This window comes from Arachis hypogaea, chromosome 11, assembly GCF_003086295.3.
Source record: "Arachis hypogaea cultivar Tifrunner chromosome 11, arahy.Tifrunner.gnm2.J5K5, whole genome shotgun sequence".
In the NCBI taxonomy this organism is placed as follows: Eukaryota; Viridiplantae; Streptophyta; class Magnoliopsida; order Fabales; family Fabaceae; genus Arachis; species Arachis hypogaea.
Genome location: NC_092046.1, coordinates 88,869,315 through 88,878,685, shown reverse-complemented (window position 1 = coordinate 88,878,685; position 9,371 = coordinate 88,869,315). Strand labels below are relative to the sequence as shown.

At 41.1% G+C, this 9,371-nt stretch overlaps 1 non-coding gene across 1 annotated transcript; it reads left to right on the top strand.

The window, feature by feature from the left end:
- The first annotated feature begins 5,361 nt into the window (after positions 1 to 5,361).
- LOC112725658 (small nucleolar RNA R71) lies at positions 5,362 to 5,468 on the top strand. The gene has a single exon (XR_003164751.1). It is a non-coding gene; the product is annotated as a small nucleolar RNA R71 (small nucleolar RNA).
- The last annotated feature ends 3,903 nt before the right edge of the window (positions 5,469 to 9,371 follow it).

The following is a 9,371-nucleotide window of genomic DNA, read 5'->3' as shown; positions in this document are numbered from 1 at the left end:
TAAGTGTTCTGTGAGGGGGCGACTCTTTAAGATAAGCTTTCAGCCAACACTCCTGAACCAGTTGGTTCAAGGTGCTAGGTGTTGAAACACCCCTAAGGACTTACTCCCTCAAGTCTCTCTCCCCCATACATGCACACCACAGGCACATGGTTTGTTATTTTCTTTCCTTGAGGTCTTGGTGTCCAGCACCTCTTTGGGTTACTAAATATTCTGTAGCAAGGTTGCTCTTGATAGTGGATTTTCAGTTGATAATCCCGGGTTAGTTAACCCAAGTTACCAAGTGATGAAGCACTCCTAAGAACTTATTCATCCAAGCAGATCCTTGGTACAAGAGCACCAGAGACACATCCCTCAAGTTTCATGCCCTTGGTGCCTAGCCTTATTCTTTATTAACTTTTCTTTCTTTTTTAACTCTTATTGTTCTTTTCCTTTTTCTTATTAGGATCTTATTGTTTAGCTAGTCTCATGGGGTGTGTTTCAAGTATATGATTCAGGACAGATAGTTGCCTTCCCACCTTGTTGGTGAACCAACTTAGCTAAGTGATTACTACACCACAACTTTAAGAACCTACTCCACAACTTGAACATCACTCTGGTCTTTCATAACATCTCTTTTTTTATTTAGCTTAAAAGAACAAGCATACAATAAGCAAGATGAAAATGAAAACAGGCAACTTGAACCAGCAAGCATAGACCTAAGTAAGGAGAATACTAAAGACAGAATTGAAATTCCTAAACTACCAAGGAAGCATGTTCTATTTCATACATGATTTTCCTTATTTAAAAGACTTGAAAAAGAAAGATGGAACAATAAGGGAACTCCACCACCTTTTACTAATGGGGTTGTTCATGCTCTCCCTCCTGTTTGTCCTCCTTGTGTTTTTCTTGAGTGCTTGCACTCCCACTTCCCTTGCTTTTTCCAATCAACTTCTTCCAGAAGCCAGCATCTTCCATCTTCTTTTTCAATGTTTCCTTCTACTGTTTCACCTTCCTTTCCTCTTGTTCTGTGAGATCTTTTTGGACCTCATCATACCTAGGGATTGTAGAGTGTAGATTATGCATATGACTAGACATATAGTTCAACTTGGCTTGAGTGTTTATGTTGAACTCCTCCTTACGTAGTTGCCATCCTTCATTAAGTACACTGAACTCATTGAATGCCTTCGTCTGAGCTAGCTGGCGTTGGTTGAGTTCTTGAAGGCATTTATCTTGACACTCTTGCCTTTCAGTCACTTGATTGATGGCTTGAGTGAGCTGGGAATAATGTTCCATTTGCTGTTTCTACCACTCCCCTTGTTGATTCATCCAATTAAAGGAGTTCTTCTTGACGATCCATCCTTTGGGATTGAACGTGTAGTTGTTGCTCTTGCCCTTCTATATATCTCCTTGCCAAGTCCTCAATGGCTCCTTGAATGTGTCCCAGATTTATATTGGTTGGATCATAGTACTCTTCTTGCTGATATTCTTCCTGTTGAGGTTCTTCTTGGTGAGGTTCTTCTTGTGGTGTTCTTCTCCCTATTTGAGGCCTTCTTTGTTGTTGGGCGGGTGTCACATATGTTATACGCTGGAGTGTAACCATCCTTCCAGGGTTTACCCAAGTTGGATTGCTGTCCTCGAAGACTACCTTGGCTTTCGTACACAGCCTAAGGATGGTGCTGGAGAACCAAAGTCTAGCACCTGGATCATTCTTCTCAGCTGATTCTTGAATCCACTCAACTATAATCTCGTTCACATTGATGACTCCACCATTTACTAAGCAGTGTACCATAGTAGCTCGAGTAATGTTGACCTCAGAATTGTTTGCAGCTGGGAGGATAGATCTCTTCACAAGTTCAAACCATCCCTTGGCTTCCGGGATGAGGTCTCCTCTCCTGATGAACCGAGGTCTTCTATCTGAATACCTTTCCCAGTCAGATCCTATAACACACATATCATTCACAATTTCTTCAAGTTCATTATTGTCGGGGCCATTACTTATTCTCACGTGATAACTGGGCTCATCAAAATGTGGTGATTTCAGCTGAAGAACCCTTGTTATGGCATTGGGGCTGAAGTCCACCTCTGTTCCTCTCACGTAACTTTTAAAGGAGGGGGCCTTGGTTTTGTCTTCTCTGACCATATTTGCATAGAATTCTTTGATGAGGTTTTCATTTATCTTTGTTGCTAGGTTCGTGAGCCTTTGCCAACCCCTTTGTTCGATCTTCTCTCGAATCTGTGGGCATTCATCTTCGTTGAACTGGAATATTAACTCAGGCAATATCTTTTTGAGCTTTATCCGTTCAAATTCACGTTCATGGAATGCAGTTTTGAATTTCCCTTCATCAAAAGGGCTGCTCTCAACCGGTTCCTTTCTCTTTTGCCTCTTGGAGCTTGATGATGCCATGAATGATTTTTGAAAAGTGAAGGTGTTGAGGTTAGTGATGAGTGGTAAAATTCGGTTGGGTTTGGATAGGGTGTAGCTTGGAGAATTGTACTTCGAGAGTGAGAAGTTTGAAGAAGTGGTTGCTGGAATGTGAAGGGAAGTACGGACTAGGAATCACTTATATAGGGAAATGATGAGTAAATGAAAGGTGTGGATTGATGGGGTGGTTGTGTGATGGACAGATGGGGTTTTGCATGGGATGAGCATAAGGATCATCAACTTTATAATGGGGTTGGTTCAGTTTCCAAGCTTGTTCTCCTTCCAATGTTGCATGGCAACAATTTCCAATGCAATCCCCCTGGAGACACGTGTATAGACTTCTCTTTTTGTGGTGGCCGAACCTTTCAATTGTCCCATCAATTCTCCTACAAAATAAAAGAAATGTGATTAAAAGAAAACTTGTGGAAAGTGGCGGAAAAAATTAAAAAGAAGAGAATAACTACATTTTAAAGTTTTTGTTGTTAACTACTAAGTGCTATTCACAAATGCAAACCAACTGACTAATTAGATTTTCATGTATGCAACCATGGTGACACCAAACATAGTTTGTGGCAATGTGGTGTACGATGATTTCTTCAAGGTGCTAAGAGTGACATGCTATGAGTTGCATTCATGTCCTCTTAGTGTGCTTGAAACACCAAACTTGTTCTTCACTATATGTTGCATAAAAGGATTTATTCAAGGATATGTCAAAGTTGATTTGCGATCCATGAACCTTGCTTTATTAAATACTTTAAAAGCATGTAAAACATGGGTTGCCTCCCATGAAGCGCTTCTTTAGCGTCACTAGCTTGACGTTCTTCCTTTGTAAGGGTGGTTGGTAATGCTTCAAATCTTCCCCTCTTGCAGTAAACCTATATCCATTGGCTTCATCAATGATCTCTACATGTTCTAGGGAGAGAACTTTGTTGATGGTGAAAACCTTAGGTAACTGAGATGGGATGGTGGGAAGATGAGGTGGGATATCTAGGAAGTAAGCTGAGATCACTTTATCTTCTGGAGAGAAATCTTCTGTAGGGATCTTTTTGTTCCTCCATCTCCTTGGTATCTTCTTCTTTGTTTCTTTTGCTGTTATCCTGCTCTTTGTGGTCTCTTTTCCTAGGGGGATTTTGTTGCTGGTCCCATATGATTCTGGTGGTTTTGGCTCCGCTTGAGTTTCCTTTAGCTGTGGCAGCTGCTGATTATTTTGTTCATCACCCAAAGAAATTCCTGAGTGTACAGCTTGTTCCTCAATGCTTATTTCTCCCACCATTGCTCTGTCATGCTCTGTCGTTAGTTCCTTGCCTTCCTGACTTGCTTCTTGTGTGGGTTTGAAGACATTGAAGGTGAGTTGTTCGTCATGTACCCTCAGTATTAGCTCTCCTCGCTCCACATCTATGAGCGCTCTGGCTGTAGCTAAGAATGGTCTTTCCAATATGCTTGGGTGAAGATGACTTTCTTCCATTTCCTGTATGACAAAGTCTGTGGGAAAGGAGTAGTTCCCAACCTTCACCAGCACGTTTTCAACCACTCCTATTGCTTGTTTTTGAGTTTTGTCCACCAGCCTGATGACTACGTCTGTGGGCATCAGCTCATTGATTTGCAGCCTCTTCATAAGGGATAAAGGCATTAGGTTGATGCTTGCTCCCAGATCACAGAGTCCTTTATCAAACATTGTTTTTCCTATGGCACAGGGGATGTGAAAACTCCCTGGGTCCTTCCTTTTTGTAGGTAGCTCTGGTTGAATGAGAGCACTGCACTCTTTATTCATCACTATGGTTTGTCCTCCCTTGAGTGAGCTTTTCCTGGTCAGCAGCTCCTTCATATACTTAATGTATGAGGGAATTTGTTGGAGGGCCTTGATGAATGGTATGTTTACATGGAAAGATGCAAATATGTCAAAAAACCTTGAGTATATTCTCTTCTCTACACCACCATTGAGTAATTGGGGAAAGGGTGCATAGAGTCTCAGCAGCTCTTTCTGTGTAGTTGTGGTTTCTTGATGATTCTCTTCCTGCTTTCCTGCTGATGTATCTTCAGGTTGTTCTGATGATTTGTTCGGCTCTTCCTCAGTCTCCTTATCACTTATAGTAACCATCTTGCAATCTTCTCATCTGACTTTCTTTGCTTCACCTCTTGGATTTTTCTCTGTGTCACTTGGGAAGCTATCAGTAGGTTTGGAAATCTTCTCAGATAGGTATCCCACTTGAAATTCTAGCCTCTTGATGGTGTCTCTCTGATTCTTGATATTGGCTCGTACCTCCTCTTTGAAGACCTTGTTATCTTAAATCTCCTTGCATATGCCTTCAAGTAGAGTCTCAATCCTTGATAGTCTTTCTTCCGATGATGGAGAGTTGAGATTGGAAGGATGAGAAGGGCCATTTTGACTTTGGTATGGATATTGAGAGGTGTTGTTGGGTGGGTATTGGTATGACCTCTATGTGGAGTGTTGGTGAGTTGCATTGTTGTTGGGGTTGTGGCGTCTCTAATCTTGGCCTTGGTGTTGTTGATTTCCCCACCCAAAGTTTGGGTGGTTCCTCCAACCAAGATTATACGTTTTGGAGTATGGGTCATGATTCTATCTAGGTGGATTCCCAATGTAGTTGGCTTGTTCCTGATCACCCTCTGCTTCTTCATTCACTCCTTCTTGGGTTGCTGCTGAAGTGGTGATTGCTGCTACTTGATTCCCCTCCATCTTCTTGGTGAGGTCAGCTAATTGCTTGGTAATCATCTTGTTTTGAGCTAGCAGTGCATCCACATTGTTCAGCTCCATCACTCCTCTAGTGTTGTCTCTTTCAGAAGAATAGAAGTAGTCATTCTCTGCTACAGTCTCAATGACATCTATAGCTTCTTCAATGGTCTTCTTGTTGTTCAGAGATCCCCCAGATGAGTGGTCTACTGCCTTCTTTGATTCATATGAAGGGCCTTCATAGAAAATGTGCAACTGTACCCATTCATTGAACATATCTGGCAGGCATCTTCTAGTCAGGTCTTTAAACCTCTCCCATGCTTCATATAGAGTCTCACCATCCTACTGCCTGAATGTTTGTACCTCAGCTCTCAACCTGTTGATCCGTTGAGGAGGATAGAATCTTGCCAAGAACTTGTTCACCACATCTTCCCAGGTTGCTAAACTCTCTTTTGGAAAGGATTCCAGCCATTTAGATGCTTTGTCCTTGAGCGAGAAGGGAAACAGAAGTAGTCTATAGGTGTCAGGATGAACACCATTAGATTTCACAGTATCGCATATCCTCAGGAAGGTGGTTAGATGTTGATTGGGGTCTTCTTGGACACTTCCTCCGAATGAACAATTGTTCTGAACAAGGGTGATGAGCTGTGGCTTTAGTTCAAAGTTGTTGGCATGTATGGTTGGCCTTTGGATGCTACTCCCACAGTTTCCTGGGTTTGGGTTGATGTAAGAACCCAGAACTCTTCTCTCTTGCCCAGCCTGATGCGCTGGACCTTCTCTGCCATGGTTATGAGCCTTTTCTTCATGATGGTTTTCCATATTCTCATCCATGTCTGGTTCAAAGTACTCTTCCTCTTCCTCAGCACCAACTACTCTCTTTCCTCTTGCTTCCCTCCTTAATCTAAGGAAGGTCCTCTCAGGTTCAGAATCGAAGGAAGTTGAAGCCCCGCTTCTTCTACCTGTCATACAACCAACAAGGCAAAAGCAAGAAGAATAGGTGCAGACAGTAATTTCTACAGAAATGCTGTTAGCGTGAGTGATGCAATATATCAAACAGTTAGTGGGTTAGTGACTGAATTGTAAACAACTAAGAAAATGGGTAGGGGAAAGGGAAGAAAATAGCTAAACAGAAAGTAAATTACTCAAATGAACTTAAATCAAACAAAATAAAAACAAATGCTCAATCTAGTTATCCACCAATTTAATCATCGTTGATACAAAATCAATCCCCGGCAACGGTGCCATAAATTTGATGCACGGAAACTTGTCCCTTAACAAATCTACCTCGGCAAGTATACCGAATTGTCGTCAAGTAAAAACTCACAGTAGAGTGAGGTCGAATCCCACAGGGATTGATTGGTCAAGCAACTTTAATTGGAAGAATGTTCTAGTTGAGCTAAGTAGAAAGTGAGTTGAGAATTACAAGAAATTAAATGGCGGGAAAGTAAATAGCAGAAAATAAATGACGAGAAGTAAATTGTAGAATCTTAAATGGGGAAGGGAAGTTTAGCATGAAATTAAATGGCATAAAGTAAAGAGAATGGGTAAGATCAGAAATGGGGAATTCATTGGGCTTAGGAGATGTTGCATTCTCCGGATCAAGTTCATTTTCATCTCTTCCTCAACCAATGCATTCATTGATCTCCTTGGCAATCTTAAGTGATTGAATTCCAATTCCTTGGTAATTCAATCTCTCAAATCAGATCAATAGCCAATTCCTTGGTCTAATTGCTCATGAGAAGAGATGAAGTGTGGTCACTGATTATACCACATGTATTTCCAAATCAAAGTATTGGGAGAATTATATGTCACCATATCCGCCCAAACCCCAATTTAGTCAAACATGAGAAAACATTTCTAGCATGATCTCTTCATCCCTTTTCCAAGGTTCAGAAGAGATCCAAGTATGAATATCTTCTTTTCCAAGATAACTACTCAATTGGTTAAAGATTGAAAGCTTTCTAGTAAAATCAAGAGAAAAGAAAGAAGAAGAATAATGAAAACTATTATTGATCCATCAAATTACAACAGAGCTCCCTAACCCAATGAAAGGGGTTTAGTTGTTCATAGCTCTGGGAATGGAAAGCAAAGATGGAGAGTACATTCTGAAAGTTAAACTAGAAGTGCAGAGAAAGTAAAATACAGAGAGTAATTCTAATAATGCCCAAAAGCTGCTTTCTAGTTCAAAGCTCTCCCTATTTATACTATTCTTCTGATCTTCTAGTTGGCTCTTCATGTCTTGGATATGGGCCTTTGGATCTTGAGTTAAAGCAGTTATCTTCTTCAGTGGGCTCAGCTTTACTTGCAGAGAAAATGTGAAGTAGGCAGGGACTTTAGCTTAGGGCGTTAGTGGTGTTAACGTTAAGTGAAAATGTGGGGTTGAGAACGTTAGTGACAATCACCTTTTTCACTAACGTTCCTAACCCAAAGTGGTCCACGTTAACTTCAATGTTAGTGGCACTAACGTGACCACTAACGTTGACCCTTGGCCCTTCGCAAACGTTACTGGGGTTTACTGTAACGACCCAATTTCTGGTACGTCATGATCATACTAGAAACTGAGCGCTACCAACTTGTCTTCCTAATTATTATTTATTATTTATTATATGAGCCTGATTCGTTGTTAAAAGCGTAGTTATTTTACGAGGTACTTTTTTTTTTTGAAAACATTTGGATTAATAGACGAAATCATTCATAAGCAATTCACAACTGATAACAGATAAAACAGTTATAAACAACCATACATAAATATATCACAAGCAGTTGATATCATTCGGTTATCCAGCCTTTATTAGAGTAAAGTTCTTTAGTTAGGACACCCCTAGATATAGCTAAATAATATCTATATACATATATATACATACAACATCCCAGGCCCTGACCTGTTCAAGAAGTCCCTAAGCTGGCACCCAGGCTAGCCTAAACTCTATACTCACCTATTCCCTCTATACCACTAAAGCGAGGGAAAATACATTCTAAGTCTTCAAAACTCAAGTCAGGTGGATCGTCATCAAAAGGTGGAAGGTCGTCTACTAATCCTCTGCACGATCATATGTCATCAAAGAACGTCTCTCAAGTACTTCATCGAGTGGCCACATAACAGCAACATTGTACGGAGGACTTAGGTTAAAGTTTGTAGATAAGCAGGGTGCAGATGTTGGCTGGTCTCACAGTATTTACATATAAACAGAAACGGAGTTCACTCTAGACTCAGCAGACTACCTAGAGCGGAAATTTTTTTGCGAACGGTCGTCAGTGAACTACGGAAGTGTACCCAAACTTCCATCTGAAGGGGGAAGAGAGAGAGAAGGGGTAAGAACTGGGGAGTTCTTAGTAGGGTCGGGGTTATTAGTTATATTCATTTATTTGGGGTTGATTAGTAGACGAATAATAGAATATAGCGAAGCAGTAAACAAAAGATAAAGACAGAAAGAGAAAGTAGAGACAATAGAAAGCAGAACACAAACAAAAGAATACAAGAAAATAAAACATAGAAATAGCATACAAGCAGACAAACACAAAGAAATAGATCACACACAGAAAGGAATGCAACAGAGAATGATGCACAGACAAGAATGATGCATGTCTAGCCCTAGTGCAGGTAATGAGCTCATCTGTCGGTTACTAACCCGCTCCCGACGTTATCCAGCAACCTCTGTCTGGATAAGGCTTTCCTATTGGCTATACCCCTGTGTACAGGAAATAACCCCTCTGCCACCACAGGGTCCACTGCACGCAGGAAATAACACATCTGCCACTGCAGGGATGTATGCCGACACACCTTCTGTATACAGGAAATAACCCCTCTGCCACTACAGAAATGGAACAGGCGGTCACGGTACTTCTGTAGCAGGAAATAACCCCTCTGCCTTACAGAAATAAAATATGGATCTGTACCGTAGGAAAGTGTTCTCAGTGGTCGCACCACTATTTATCTGACTGCCTTCACGCAGTAGATCATCATACAAATATATCTGGCGTTGCCTTAACGCAACAAATGAATAAACATATCTCTTGGGCCTACAGAAATAGCACTCCCGTAAGTGAACTTCGGCTTACAGGGATAGTCTAAACACAACACAACAACTTTCTATAGGTGAACTTCGGCCTAAAGAAATGGCACCTCTGTAAGTGAACTTCGGCTTACAGAAATGACAACTCACTGCAGGTGAACTTCTGCCTACAAGAATAACAACTCACTGTAGGTGAACTTAGGCCTACAGGACCTCTAGGGCCAATGGAAAAGCAGCAGATGAACATACAACAGAACATCATGCCACA